Source organism: Lissotriton vulgaris, chromosome 3_1 (assembly GCF_964263255.1).
Source record: "Lissotriton vulgaris chromosome 3_1, aLisVul1.2, whole genome shotgun sequence".
Taxonomy (NCBI): Eukaryota; Metazoa; Chordata; class Amphibia; order Caudata; family Salamandridae; genus Lissotriton; species Lissotriton vulgaris.
The window spans coordinates 1,189,092,296-1,189,108,889 of NC_141689.1; the positions used below are offsets into that span (position 1 = coordinate 1,189,092,296).

General features: G+C 42.2%; 1 protein-coding gene across 1 annotated transcript in view; it reads left to right on the forward strand.

The window, feature by feature from the left end:
- The window catches only part of TBC1D2 (TBC1 domain family member 2), a 516,269-nt gene that overhangs the window by 99,480 nt on the left and 400,195 nt on the right, over nucleotides 1-16,594 (forward strand). The gene's annotated exons all lie outside the window — the stretch shown is intronic.

Below are 16,594 nucleotides of genomic sequence, written 5' to 3' on the forward strand. Positions count from 1 at the left end.
ATCGCGGATAATAGAGCAGTAGCAATGGTGACTGAGGTAGGAGCCAGTATTGAACTACAACAGAATTTAGGAGGCACCCTACATGGTGTTTCAGTTTGTGACAGTTGTGGCACTCAAATAGATAAACCACTACTATATAGTCCGAAAGGTACAGACCATCATCCCCAACGAGGATGTCTTAAAGGTACCACCTGCCTCATGTCCCTATACGCTAATTTTAGCCAGGGGACCAGCGCTTTGGAGGGATCAGAAAGAGAACTGGACGAATTTGAAAAATAAGATGATTGACTAGCTAGTAAAATTCAGACAATTCAACCCAATGAGAGAAGCAGATATCCTAATGGTACGCAGGGTAGGCTGGGTGGGAGAATCTAGGAAGAACATCAGAGGGTATTGTGTGGTGGTAAACTTCAGGCGGCCATATATGATCAGGGCCATTCTAGCCACCAAAGAGATGACTGATTTGGGGAATACCAGCATTAGCGTGCTACCGCTGGGCTATTTTTATAGACCAATGGAGAGAGGTAATATAAATAGTACCGACCCAAGGGTCTCATTGAAAAAAAATTTTGAGGTCCTATCAACTTTTGAGGATCTGGATTGACATTTAAAGTCTATACATCCTTGGTCGGAAATACTAACAGCGTCCAGGAAGGACGGTTGTCTGGATAGGAGACTTGTATCTGAGTCACGAATGGCGGAGGTTTGCCAGCCACAAGGGCTAAGGGATTCTAGGGTTGAAATATTGACCCCGGTGATGGCAAAAATGTCTTTGTGAACCACAGGTGGCAAACATTGAGGTTCCCCTGTTTAATATGGTAGACACTATTGATCGATCCACAAATACTGGGACTTTGGGAAATTACTCACTGCGGCTTAGGGCCTCTAGTAGTATACCGAATCTGCATGTTACATCATGGAACATTGCAGGTTTAAAGAGGAATATGTTGGACCCAACATGGAATGATTACATAGAGGCTAGTGACATGATACTCCTGCAAGAGACCTGGCTCTTAGATATACCCCACAGAGTTGGTTTTAAAACATTTTGGGTGGGGGCGAGCCCCTCAGTGAAGGGAAGACCGTCAGGGGAACTGGTGGTTTGAATCCGGGTTTCTTTAGAGATCACCATTGTGCCTCTGAATGTACCGTCTCAAGATATATTGGGCCTAAAATTAATGACAAAGGATGGTGTGGTTGTACATATGTTTAATGTCTACAATAGACCTAGCCCTGCACATCGTGAGTCACTAGTAATAAGTCAGCTGGACCTCTCCCTTGATTCACTAGTATACAGACCAAATATTATAGTAGGAGGTGATTTTAATTGTAATTTTGAGCCTGTATCGGGATTTGGTAATTTTCCTGGCGTACAATATCCCAGAGATAGAAAGTAACAAAGAGGTTAAGTGCACAGTAGCTGTGACTCGGCTATTAAGGTTAACAATGGCCCATAGTCTTAGAGCCTGTAATGGGCGTCTTCCATCTGATAGACCCAATGCCTATACGTTTAGTAGAGGCAAATCACGTAGCAATATAGACTATATTTTAGTGTCATTGGGGTTTTGGAGCCACCTGGTGGACTTCAAAATAGTTGCTAGAGTTGAGAGTGACTATCGACCCTTGAGTTTGACGGTATCACCAGAATTCTTTCTCTCACCTCAATCTGGTTCTGATGAGATCGGTAGTAAGGATGATGACATTTTACTAAAGAGAAATAACCGAGCTGTAAAATGGCCACACATTTTAGAGAATACGAAAGCAATGGACAGTATTTTTTCAATTTTTGCAGACACTATTGCACCTCTTATAGAAAATCCCATAGACCAAATTAAGATGACAGACTTGCATGGTAGGTTGGTAAGTGCCCTAGGACCAGTACTAAGTAAAATTCCCAAAGAAAAGAAGATAGGAGCAATAGACAGGACTGGCCTTGGCAATCCGTGGTATAACAGGGATTGCCGAATAGCCAAGCAAGAGTTAATTAAGGCTATTCAGAGTGAAGATATAGATAAAATAAAGGAAAAAAGGAGCAACTACAAACAGATCCTAGAAGATGCAAAGAGGTCATGGGATGAGGAGATCTGGGCAGACCTAATCCGTGCGGCTAAAGCCAAGGATCAGGCAGGAATTTGGAACTTGATGGCCAAAGACAATAGGTCAGGGAGAACACAAAGAGACCTATTCCTTGATGAAAATACATGGGTGGACCATCTTTCTGCACTTTACTCCGAATCTAATGGTTAACAGAGGATATGAATAATACCGCAAAGGCAGCCAATTTGAATTTTACACTAAATGAAATGATTTTGATATTGGAATCAGTTAAATCTGGCAAAGCACCGGGACCGTAAAATATTCCTGGTGATCTTTTAAAACATAATTCGAGTATTTGGGAGTATTTGGGGTCCCTATATTAACCATCTCTACAACGCGATAGCAAATTTCGAACCAATACCAGTGGAAGGGGGCGGAAATAGTCACAATTTTTAAAAAGGGAAATAGATATGATCCGGCAAAAATATTGCCCCATTAATCTGATTGACATTCCGCAAATTATTTGCCAGGCATTTATTATCTCGGCTATCGACCTGGATTGAAGAGGTTGACTTACTCTCAAAATACCAAGCTGGGTTTAGAAAGAAGACTAGTAACATCGACCAAGTCTTCAGATTTTTGTGTCTTTGCTGGAAATATATAACCTTAAGACAAGGTAGTCTATATATTGCCTTTGTAGACTTGAGGGCTGCGTCTTTGGGGCTGCCTGAAAAACTTTGGGGTACCAATCGAATTGCTTGTACAGATAATTAGGCTACATGAGGGAAATTATGCTAAAGTGAGATGGGGCTGAGGGGAGAACTTACCAGGGAAATACCTGTGAGACGAGGTGTACGACAACGTTGTGTGCTGGCGCCCACCTTGTTTACATTGTATGTAAATGACATCCCTTGTTTCCCGGAAGGTTGTAAAAATGATTCCCCCAAGCTGGCAGGGGAAGTGATACCTGCATTACTTTTTTGCAGATGATACCATCCTAATCTCGCACACCCCCAGTGGCCTTCAAAACCTACTGAATTCCTTCCATTTGTACCGTACCAATAAGGGACTTTGAATAATACCAGCAAGACCAAATATATGTCTATTAATTCACAAAAATCGTTCAAAAAGAATCAAGAGTTAAAGCGTCTATTAAGGTCTGATACCACGTAATTGGTGTTTTTTGTGTATCTAGATTTTTCTGTAGTGTGATGTTTATTAGAGCCAGAAATGGTTTGAAACTTTAAAAACTGTTGCATAAAATTCTAGCAAATAATTGACATATCTGTTTTTAAACTTGATAATTGTCAAAAATAACCCAGTGATGAAATTTTCAACCACTCATTATCTGTGGAGCAATTAGATATTATATGTTATTGGCAAATAGTAATTTTGAGGTGTGCGACCAAACGCTTTTATATATAACTTCTTAATGCTGTGTTTTTAATTGTTAAAATATTTTTTATATATTTATTGTATCTATGAATTAATTGATTTTAATTGTAAATTTAGGACGGATCTGGGTAATTGTGACGCTTTCCACCCAACCATTGTGACAAGGATAGGCTAAAGTTAAGTGTAGGATGGAAATGTGTTATTTTTTATTCATGTACTTTTATGGCCTAAAAAGACCGAAATAAAGTTATAATTGAATTGAACTAGTAATCCACGGTTGCCGTACCTACTGTTAAATTTGGACGAGGGTTGCCTGCATGGCTTTATAGGAGTAGAGTTGGTCTCTGAGGCATTACTTTAACCACATCGCTGCTGTGGTTATTTTTCCCCTGTGCTGAAAATTGCCAATTTGCTGGTGTCATGACGAGCTCAGCTCGTCATCAGCACAGCTCAACTGTGCCTCATGACGAGCTGAGCTCGTCATGAGCATGGAAGGGTTTGAGACACTGTTGTGCCATGAGTTCCAATGATGTTGAGGTTGTAAGGTGGGCTTTGTGATGCCGATTTGACTATACAAGCATAGCAGGATGATAAGAATGTAATTTATCAAATTTCTTTATATCAGGCTTAGTTAATAAAAACAATTACTCGTGTTTATAAAAATAATAAAGTAAAAAATATTCTTGAATGTTAAAATTTTTGAGTAAGGCGCACCAATAGATAGATAAAATCTACATTCTGCGATTAATTAAAAACATTATAGTCAAAATCCCCACTGAATGGAAAACAATATAAAATAAAATGAACAATCGAAAAAAGAGCAGTTATAAACGGCATAAAAAGTAATATGGTGGGTTAAACTCAACATTGTAAAATGTTTCTAAGAGGTGGATGGAGAGCCCTTACCACCACAGTTTGGGGGATTCGTATTTTGAACTCCTTTTTCGGTTCAATCTTAATCTGAAACTTTCCTAACCCTGGCAGGAAGTCAAGTGTGAGATTCAGGAAATGCCCATGGCAAAGTCAGATTGCTGGGGGGGGTTGAGCCACTGTTCTGGACCGCATAAAGTGCATGTTGATATAGTGCTTTTAGGTGCAGTTATCATCTCGAGAGGTGCTGCTGCAGGTATGGAAACCTGTGGTGCAACAAAAAGTGCTTTTTGTCAGGAGCAATTTTCATCTCAAGCGCAAACAAACTTTTCTAGGTATAGACACAAAAAAATTAGTTTGATTAAATGCATATATAGGAGATAAAACCATGCCAAGGATTGAACCAAGATGTTATTGTCTTGTTATTTCACCGAGGGGCTTGGGGATCTACAAATCTTTGTAACTGGCTCTGAAAACATTGTGAAAAACAAATAAATATTGCAAAGTGGTCACAATTGTAAAGTAATACGAGTTAAATATGATTATTGTACTTCCAGTTTCTTTTATACCTGGGACATGAATTTTTATCAAAATAAAATGTAGTTTTGTTTTATCCTCCATCAATCAATGCGTGTCTATAAGTGTGAACTTCCATTTATTTTAAGCTCGACGCAGCTGTACTCTCCTCTCCTTTGCTAAAGATGGACATATTCAAACTGTTGCTTGTCTCGACATATTCATTACACAGTATGTAGTTTATAATGCTTATTGGTTTAATCCATGCCATTGTTAGATCAAATGTGGGAATTACTCCAAATCGTAATTTGTGTTCAACAATTTATTAAAGCATATACCATATACCATGGTAGGACTGTCCAAGCATGACAATGCTTTGAACATTTATTTTCGTCTTGAAAAATGAGATATCGCATTCATATTTGTATTTAAATACCTTTTAAATGAATTGAAGGAAGCCCACACGACCAGAGCTCTGTCATTTCCAAGTTTTGCAGGGCTGCTCCCAGGTAGTTTCGTGCCAGGGGTTTTTAGTCAAGTCTCATGACATGTAGCCAGTTAAAGTGGCCTAAAGTGTCTCCTTTAGATCATTTAACTTTAACGCACAATCTTATATAGGCCATTTGTTTTGCTATTTTTATTTAACCAATCCAAATTCCAAGCAAATTTGTGCTTGCAAGGTGTTTTTAGGTTGGCCAAATATATGCCTTAATATATTTCCAATAGTTGCGTCCTGTTGCCATTATATGGAGATGCCCCGGGGACGCAACCGGCATGTGCGCATGCTTTACGCACCCCTCGTGCAGTTTGATGTGACAGAAGGGATCAAAGACGCTTGTGTGGCCCTTTCTGTAATACAGAACGCACTGGTGAACATCTTGTGCATGGGGCATGACCCAAGCAGTTGAGCAAATCACTTTGCCTCTGTGCACGTGGTGTTTCATAGACGAGGGTGCAGAGCAAACACAACTTTAGGAGGAGCACTGAAAGTGTGCCACAAAAAGGTGGCGCACTTTCAGTACACCTCCAAAAGGCAGCCCTCTGGAGGGGAAAAAGTGGTGCATAAGGGCCGCCGCCCTCCCCTTGCTGGCGGGTGTAGTTACTCAATGCACCCCCCTGCCAGGGGAACTCTCTCACTTCTTAAAAGTGCAGGCAAGTTGCCACCTCCACAGTGAAACAAGAACTGGCTTGAAGCTCTGTATTTCAGTTGAATACGCTGCCCCCAGGGCAGCACAAGTTTGCGGCTGCCCTCAGGGCAGCACATTCACTTTAATACAGCGCATTCTCTCTATCTGCACACAGCGCTCCTATGTAGAGGTGCAACGTGGTGCAAACAGGGAAGGTGCACTTTATATGTAATATGGCCCCAGGAGTTTTGCTTCTCTTCCACATAGTGCCTGGCAGCCATATGAGATGTTTGGAAGTACCTTTGTGCTTATTATTTTCAACATTGGATGCGATTTATATTGAAATCTATTCATCTCTTTTAATGTTATAATGACCATGTTTGAATTATATACCTCAGAGTGTAGTATACATTTGTTTGATCACTTGAAATGTTCTCTTTGGCATGAGAAATGCCACTTGGTAGTGCAGCTCACATAGGAAGTGCTATTTTATTTTTGATTCAAAACCATGTCGGTCCCAGAGATCATTTCTACTCGTCTTCAGGTTGATTCGAATGGGATTTCTTTGGATTGTAGATATCAATCAATAAATCAATCAATCAAAACATTTATAGAGCGTGCTACTCACCCATGAGGGTCTCAAGGCGCTAAGGGGAGGGGTGCTGTCACTGCTTGAATAGCCAGGTCTTTAGGTGTTTCCTGAATCCTGATATCGCCTAGTCTGATGATAGGTTGGACCACTGTGTCTTCCATGGCTTTGAGTGGCAGTGCATCCTGACCTACATAATGTACCGGGCATGAGTTCAAACCCCAGCAGGTCTAACAAGGTCATTCACCTTTACTAAATTGATATGCAGGGTATCAATAATTTGGATGTTATTAATATAATTTATATGCTATAGTAATCCTGACTGCCACTAGAACAACTAGAGGTGTAACAGCAGTAATAGAGAAGTGAATTGTATTCTAGATTCGTCAGTTTCTTTTTAGTAAAAAAAGCAATTCTTAACTCTGTTGCACATTTTGGTAATTCATAGTGATTGTAACAATAAACTTTATTCGATTTCTTTTAAAACCTTAAACAGTCAGAAAATAACACCAGACAAGTACTGTGGAGAGGTGTGGTGCAACGGCCAGGGCGGCTGCCTTCAGAGCACAGGTTCAATCCCTGGCTCCGGCGGCAGCTCAGCACCATGTGACTCTGGGCATTTGCTCACTTAATTTCCACGAAGGCTCTTCAGCACCTTGAGACCCGTAAGGGTGAATAGTTTGCGCTTTACAAATACCAATTTACCTTTTACCCCAAGAGAGTAAAAAATCAGATAAATACAGCTATACATTTATATAAATATAATCTGTGTTTGTAAAGAATGAAAACAGCGTTGGCCTTTAAAAAATAAATAAAAACAGCTTGACACGTAAAAGTGGAAACTGCACACATTTTTTTTAATGAGTCTAGTTGTCGAAGAAATATCAAAGCTGTTATGCACTGCCTACACATTGCATTTTCGCAATAAAGGTAGAACAATATGTCTTCTAGGCACTTCATAATATTTACAAAAATAATAAAAAGTGCAATGTACATAGATCCATGTGACCATCACAAGGACAATTGACTAAAGGGTCAGATCATTCATTTGCCTTAGGGAATGTTACAAGTTGATGGATCATATTGGACCTGAATCTGGTTAAAACAAACCTGTGCTGATGATTGTGTACGTATTCTAAATAGGGTTGGAGACCGACCTTATTTGGGGCAACATGTCTCAAAATTGTAAATTGTGAATTTCTGAGAATCGCAATTAGTTAATCACAATTTACAATGTATGAAACAAAGAATTTCATGTAGCGATTCCTAGGTGGTCGCAAAGCGCAGTACCCCATTAATATTAATGAGGTAGGTCGCAATTTGCAACCCCATAGGAATCCCTAAAATCACGGGGATGGTGACCTGCTGGGGTCAGCAGACCAGCATGTCCATAATTGCTTTTGAATAAAGCAATCTTTTTTTAAAATGCAGCCTATTTTCCTTAAAGGAAAACGGGATGCGTTTCAAAAACAAAAAGTTTTCTTTTCATGTTTTAAGAGTAGGCAGTGGTTCCTGGGAAAATTGCCTGCTCTTAAAAATTGCTGTAACAAACATTCACAAAGGGGAAGGGGTCCCTTGGGTACCCCTTCCCATTTTCAAATGGTTTACCACCTACTTTAAGCAGGTGGTAAAATGCGAATGTTTTGCGACCACATTTCGGTCACTAAACATTCTTACATACTGATGCGATTCGGTATTAAGGAGGGCCGCCCTAAACACGCCCCTTCCTAGTAGTGAATCGACCATATTCCTGCCCCATATGCTGGTATTGATACACATTTCAGCCTGTTTATTATACACATCTCCTTCAATGGTTTCATCCCAAATGTTAACAAAAAGTTAAACAGTGCTACTATACTTTTTCTAATTAGTATTTTCTCATCATAGCCAACTGTTTCCAGGAACCTTGTATGCCAAATAGTACATCCAAGTACATGAATGTAGTGGTTTGCAATACATTTACTTGTCAAACTTTAAATTTGTAGGAACATTTTGAATTTTTGAGCCACACTCCTGAATAAGTTTTACCCAAAGTGACAATCAAAATCTAAGTCTGCCATAAAATCCACAAAGACATTAATAAGCCGTTGCAAACCAATAGGAGTCCGAACCATGAGTAACGTGTCGTCAGCATACAGAAGGGCGGGGACTGGACAATGGCCAATCTGAAGCAGATCCAGACACCAATCCTCCAACCCCCTGCCCAAGGTATTAATGTATAGGTTGAAGGGAAATGGTGCAAGGACACAGCCCTTCCGCACTCAATCTGTATACCGAACTATGGCATACATTTCCCCTTTGTTAGACCCGGGATCCCTGGCTGGCTGAGGTAGGTACCTTAGGCCAAATAGGGACCCGCGTTTCAACGTCAGGGAAAGGAAGGTCACCTTCTGAGATAGCCCCGCTCACACTGTCTCGGTAGGTTGGCACGGGCAGCCAGGCTTATATTCAAGGCAAAAGTGTAAAGTATTTGCAACCATGCTCACAGCAACCCAATGATGACACCACAAATAGACTCCACACGAGTTTTATAAAAACGGGTATAAACTTTATATAAAAAGATGTACAATAAGACCACACAATATAAATCCAACATATGCGTATTTGTATTATTTCTCCTGGCCGGTTGTTAGGCCAGCCAGCCCTTGTAAGTTCTGGCGATATTAATGAGCACTTCTAAACATTCTACTGTAATCCTAACACCATGTTATGCAGATTGTAATGCTAGAATCAGGCACTTTTGCAATGTAACTACTAAAGGCTACTTATGTGGATGGCACAATTAGTGCTGCAGGCCCACCAGTAGCATTTGCATTACCAGCCCTGGCACACATAGTGCACTTTACGAGGGACTTTACTAGTAAGGCAAACATACCAATCATGGACAACCAATTACCATTACACTTTACACAGGGAGCACTTGCACTTTGACACTGTTTGAGGAACACGGGTCTTACACGGTGGGCCGCGTCGCGCTCTTCCACTTAACTGTCCAGAATATGGGACAGTGCGAGATTACACGCGAGATTAAACGCCCTGGAATTTATTGGTTTTCCACCTACGCGAGCGGGATTTTAGCTAAGCGGTGTCAACAATACCCAGCTATATGGTCTTGATCCAACAACTGAACCACCGTTTGATTCCCTGTGTGCAGTATCCTGAGGCGATTCAACCTTGGGAATCGTGATTATCCACCTGAAGCAGACTATTTATGCGTGCAACTCCGGGCTACTAAAGGAGCTATTCCAAAGGACCAGTGGATAGGAATTGGTCTCTTTTTTCATTGACGCTAATATTCCTTCGTCACTTCCAATAATCCTCGAACTTCGATTGAACTTTCACTCTTACATTGCCCTGAGGAAACTCCCTGTGAGGGAGAGAAACGCGTTGGCTGATCTATTTTTGACACACATGATTAGCTTTTCTACGAACTTTTAAAAAATAAAGAAGAACTATTTTCATACATTTTTGCTTGTTTGGACTTTGTTTTTGTGCACCCCTATCGGTACCTAAAAACTGTTTAGCAGTGGCAAAGTGTTCAAAGCCTCTAAGTTGGCAAAACAAAATCTATCATAAATCCAAAAATGGAGGAGGTAGAGGCAAAAAGTCAGGGGTAATCACACCAAGAAATGCCAGGTCTTACACCCTTTATACTAAACATCACCTTGCATTGGTTCCTGAGTAAATCTCCCTAAGGAGGCTAATTGTAGATGTCTCCACCCCATATCACTGTCTACTGTCATTAGCACAGTTGAACGCCATGTTCATTGGACCCTTCTTGGCCACTGTGCACTTCCTAATAAGAAGTCTTAAGTTACCCATTGTTCGACAGTCCCTATCCCCTTATGAAACCTGTATTGGTTATCAGAGAGTGTTTCCCCTTCACACCGCGCTGTTTGCGGTTCCAGCGCCCCTCCAAAGGCTCTAAATCCTTCCTGGGAACCCAGCACTTCAGGACCTCGCCGGACCCGCTTCGCGGGTCCCGCAGCGCCCCCTGACATAGGCGATAGCAGTCCAGACCAGTAGGGGCACTTTGCTGGCATCCGGCAGGGCTGCGAGCATCAGCAGGGACTCCAAGGACCAGGAGTCCCTGCGCGCCCTTGGGACCAGCTGGGCTGCTCTCCCTGCCGGCCCCGCCCGCCCGCTCCTGATCTTAAACCGGCAACACCTGGGACTCAGTGCTTTCCCCTTCACACCACGCTGTTTGCGGTTCCAGCGCCCCTCCAAAGGCTCTAAATCCTTCCTGGGAACCCAGCACTTCAGGACCTCGCCGGACCCGCTTCGCGGGTCCCGCAGCGCCCCCTGACATAGGCGATAGCAGTCCAGACCAGTAGGGGCACTTTGCTGGCATCCGGCAGGGCTGCGAGCATCAGCAGGGACTCCAAGGACCAGGAGTCCCTGCGCGCCCTTGGGACCAGCTGGGCTGCTCTCCCTGCCGGCCCCACCCACCCGCTCGACTTCCTTCCAGCGATTTATTTAAAGAAGGCGTAGACCCCGCTGCGCGGGAGCGCGCGGGAGGGCGCCGGGAGAAGCCCGGGACAAGGGCGGGCCCTCTGTGACCCTCCGAGGCCTGTGGAGGCCGGGACGGGCCACCCCGCTTGGTTCCATCACAGAGGGAGGTATTGTGCCTAAACATTTTGTTGTTTTGTCTGACATTCCTTAAACTATTACAAACATGATGTCCATATGGGAGGATCTCAACGCCCTGTGCGGTACTAAGTACGCCCCTGATCTTATAACCTCCCCAACTGTGGACTCTTTTTGTCTTAATGCTAATGGCCTCACTGACAAAGCCCATAGCCAAGTAAATGCCGCGCCCCTGGGTTCCTACAATAGATGGAAGCATGACATCGAAACTAACTTTGGGAACAATACAAGTATACCATCACTTGCTAATCCAATAGCATTTATCGAGGACCCGGCCGCGGACATACCAGAGGACCCTCTTTTTTTCTCCCAACACGACTTTATTGGCCAAAATTGAGCAATTGCTGGTTGCTACTATCTCTCCCTTGGTCACTAAAATAAATGATTTAGGGGAAAGGCTGACCAATATTGAGTCAGTAATAAGAAAGCTCCCGCTTCCAGCTACCATTATGGCCACATGCGTCTGTCCTAACCCTACCACCGCCCCCGAAACGTTTAAATCTGGCAATGGGGCCATCCAAATACAGCCATTACGCAAACCTATTCATATAGGCCCCAAAGTATCTGTCAAACCTGCACCAAAAACCCATACTGTGGCTAGATCCGCACTGGCAAGAATGCCACATATCAACCTGCCCCCTGAGGCCGCCCCGTATGTCTCTGTCCTCTCCGGGGTCCCTGCCCTCACTCAGGGAACACGCGAATCCCAGCAGGATTTGTTAAATAAGGCCACCTATTGGCTAAATAAGAATAGACCGTTGCCGCCGGGGCTAGACGGGGGTATCTTGAGTGTCAGGAGGGTGGGATGGTTAGGGACGCTGCCCAAATGCATTGCTGGGGATTTGGGACTTATTAAATTTAAAAACACCAATGTTGCCCCCTTTTTACGAGTTTGTACCCCCAATGAAAGTGAAAGACAAGGCACAATTCGCATTTGGGATCTATATGATTTTTACCCGAGCTCCCCTCACATTACATAGGACAAACTCTTAAGTTTTTTAATGGTAACTGAATTTTGCACAATAATTGTTGAATGATGGCTTTTTATTGTGTCTATGAAATGAAATGTCCATGGTTTTTGTATTTTTTTGTTAGTATTTTTGTATTGTTGATGCTTTTATGATTTTTAATTTAAAAATCGAATAAAGCTTATTACTACTACTACAGAGAGTGTTTGTTGGTCCTTGGCCTAGGGTTATGTATATTAATGGTAATGTGCAACTGGTTCACGAAGAAACAGGCACCCCATACATCCGTGATACCCTGGCCATGCGTCCTCTAATCTTTTGGCTCAAATGTTGGCTAAATGAACATCTTGACCTTACACATAACATTTTAAAAGAGATTTTGAGCCTAGATCACATGATTTCTATTCCCTGGCTTAAATATCTTCAGGGGAGCTTCAAAGAGTTGGGACGTCCAGAACAGTTTTTATCACCAGGGAAGATGTGGATCTTGTAAAGAGCTCCTTTATGCTACGTAAAAAAATGGAAAGAGAGGAAAGAGAACTGTTAAAGAACAGTGTACGTATACATATACTACTCAGGACCTCTCTAGAGCTGGAACCATACCTACAATGGCCAGTACCCTCTTATGAGCGTTTTCTGTTAATCGGGTTTAGAATGGATTATTTCCATCTTTTATTAGCTGTTCCTAGAGGGTGTCACAAAGGGAAAGTGCTAGCTCCCTGTGACTGCGACAATATGTCTCCACAGGATCTGCCGCACTTTGTGTTCTTCTGTAAGTTCTATGAAACCCCTAGGAGCTTCTATTTAAAACCTCTTTTTAAAAAGTTACATTTTAGTTAGACCGGTACATCCCGCTCTCTATTATCTATTATTGTTAAGACCAGAATGTATCCCTTTTATAGCAGGCTTTTTGAGACGTTCAATGAAACTTAGAAAATGTTTGGACCCTTAAAGGATTTGGAATATGTATTGTACGACAAATCTGTTTAAAAAAAAAAAAAGATTTTAATATTGGAATCTCTGTGTCCTTCCCCCACATACCCCTACTATTGAACACTCAGTAGAACTTTTGCATTGTACACTCGGGCCTGTACTTTTAATGTAATGTAACATGTAACATGTCTTATGCTTTTAATAGATATGTATCAGAATTTGTAAGTTGTAACTTTTATGGTTTCATAATGTGTGAACCGCATAAAGTTTATTTGACTTGACTTGGTTCAATAAAGAGGCCTTTTACAACTTACAAGTTATCAGTGGTTTGTGTTCACGCCCTTCTAATTTTGGTGCTGAATTCTATTTATTTGTGGACGTTTTGGGGTACTGTACTTCCTGGTACTTGATATTCTTTACTACAATTGCCCTAAAATAATGCATTTGCTATCCTGCTTCATGAAGAATAAAAAGCGATAGCAGCAGCACCAAAGAAAGGTGAAATAATCTTATCTCATTTTGTGCAAAGCGGGGTCAAAAGGTTGTGCTTGCAGTTGTGTGGCAGAGCGACATGATTTATTCCCAGGTCTTGGATTCATACTGCTAGTGATAATTTCTATTGTGATGAGATTGCAGGTGGTTTGAATGTGGATTGCTTGCACAATTTGACTTGTTAAACTCTCCATAATTGGGTGTGCCTTTATCTAGATTTAGAGACGTACATAGGTATGGCAGTGTGCCCGGCTCCAGTGTTTCTCAGGACGTTGTTGTTACAAATGAAGATATACTCTGTAGACAGGTCATGTAGATTATGGCTGTAGGTTTATTCTTTAAATTGTGTCTTAAGTTACATGTTATCAGTAAGATGGTAGATTCCTATGTAATACCCCACCAGTAGCAGCCTCCTTGCTGCTCAGCCAATCCACTCCAACTGACACTCCTCCAAGCATAAACACTCTCAAAGTTCCAGTAACTTCACACGCTGGGAACATAGAGACTATGGGGAGGATGCATTATACAGCAACAGGTGAAAACAGGTGCTAAGAAGATTCAGGTGGAATGAATCAATCACTTACCTGTAATCTTCATTTCCTCGATTCGTAGTCCTCCTCGTCCCGACCCTTATTGAATGAAGTTTCCCCACCTCAGAAATGTTTAACCTCACAATGGGATTGATGATCCCATTATCTTGTGTGTTTCTTCTCCTTCCTTCAGATGGAAGTTTGAGTCTCTAGCCCACATCACCCGTCTGAGTAAAACCCTAACTGCGGGTCAGGCACTAAAATGGATCAGTAGTAAGGTTGGACCTGGGTATAAGACGTAAAAAGCTCTACTGCACAAAATTAAAACCCACCATTCTCTTCCACCCCTCTCTTCCTCCCCCTCAAAAAAAGATCCTTTATGGTTGGAGTACAAAACAATATGCTTTGTGATTGGATGACGGAAGACATTTGTGGCATTCAATGTATAGATGTTGCACCAATAATGTGGGACTTCCTCTTGTCACTGATGTAGTGCCCAAATTATCAGTTGCGATTCAAGCATTTGATGTTATTGCTAGAGTGTATCTCACCGCATTTCTGATGGAATGAAAAAAGATGCATGTATTGTGTTTTCCCTGAGGTACGCACAATATTTCATATCAGGCCTGCTTCTCTGGCAATTAAATCATTCATTTCTTCTATGGTAGCTGTTCTGTCTTAACATTTACAACATGTTAGCCCAGTTTCCCAAGTAGGGCGAACATTGGAAGCCTACTTAAGTTAGACAGGTATAGCTTTGTGCATCCTGTGGAAATCATACATACAGATCATGTTTTGTAAGACCTTACGAAGATGAATAGCAGACAGTACAAATGTTTGATCAAGTAGCTAGTTTGTTCGCTTTTGTGCTCTTACCTTGGCAGTGGGTGTTTTCTGATAGTAGCGGGTCTGCTGGCGCAGTTTCATATCCTGACAGGAACAGGTATGTGTAGTACTCAGCTGTCCTTTTCTATACCGTGCCCTATCAGTACTGGATGCACTACACTGATAGCGGGAGCAGTAGTCCGCTTAGTTGTGTATCGTGTCTGCCGGAGGAGGTGTGCCTTGTTCTGTGCTCTATTTTGGCAGTGGGTATTTTTGTTGCTGTATCCAACATTATTAAGGGAATCAATGCTCTGTGATGTACCCTATTCAATCACCTGGAGTGTTCTGTGACGTTCCTTGCCCTGAAACTATGTGCTCAGTGCTGCGCCCAGTACCCACACCAGCGCGTGTCCCCTTTGCTGTGCTTTGCCAATTTAATGCTGTACCCTAACTCAAGTGACAGTGTGTGACTCTTCCTTCTTAGTTCTAAGCATTTGTGCGGCTGCTTGCACAGTGGGTTATATTAAAATAACGTCACTCATCCCAGCTCTGAACATTTGCAAAGAAAGTAGTGCATTGACAAACCAATAAAAAGCATAAAGACGATAGGGAGGTGATTTGAAGTCAAAACCTGCCTCAGGTAAGTTAATCAACTCTGCTATTCATGTACAAGCCTTTGCATAGCAAGGATGCCACTGGTCCTACTGCACGCAACGGAAATGCTCTCCCGCCCTCACGGTTTGGTGGTAAGAACAGCTATAATTGGGGAAGAGTGGGTCCTTTCCCAGGTGCAACTGCATCTGGTGCATTATAGACTGCTGCCACGCACTTGTGAAATTCAGCACTGTCGCCTGGACAGAACGCCCAAGATTTTGTCGACCCGCTCCAGAAGAAATCCTCTTCCTGAATTCTTATTTCCGGTTGCCATTCACCGAACCTGGGAATTGATTGACAGTGTCCTGGTGCGATGCGTAGATTCACGGAAAACAACTCATGCAGTCCCTGTGAAAAGGAGGAGGGGGCAGGTTGCACACAAAAGGGGCTCACTCTGCAGCAGACATTTTTCCACAGATGCAGACTGAATTGATCACTGATCCTGTGCTCACAGATGCCTGGCTGACCATGGGGCAACGTCAGGCACTTAGACCCTTTGTTTAATGACAGAACACTGACTGTCTACTAGTCTGCACTGCAGGGGGGACTCTACCCAGAACAGAGGCCCTGAAGCATATAAACCCATTAATGGCTTCGTCCTTTCATGTGAATGAATGTAACATGGTGATGTGGTCACAGTTTGTGTAATCTAAATTTAGTTTAATTAAATAAATTCAACGAACAAATGAAATTTTGTATTAAAAAGTGGGCAGCCTACAATTTGCTTTCGAACTTTGAATTGTGACTCAAATATTTGTAACATCCGGGTATGCCTAATTGCAGCAAGTGCTAAACAAGTAGAGCATAATATAAGCAATTATTTATTAACGAAATATTATAATATCTATTTAGTGCAGCTAGTACTGCTGCTCACTAAAAGTGTTGAAGTCCTGCTGAGAGTACTGCCACTGCCCAGTAATACTATAACAGCTCTGCTAAGAAATTCTGTTCCTGATCATGATGTGTACATCTGACAGGAAGTGTGGACATTGGCAAACTAAAAATATAACA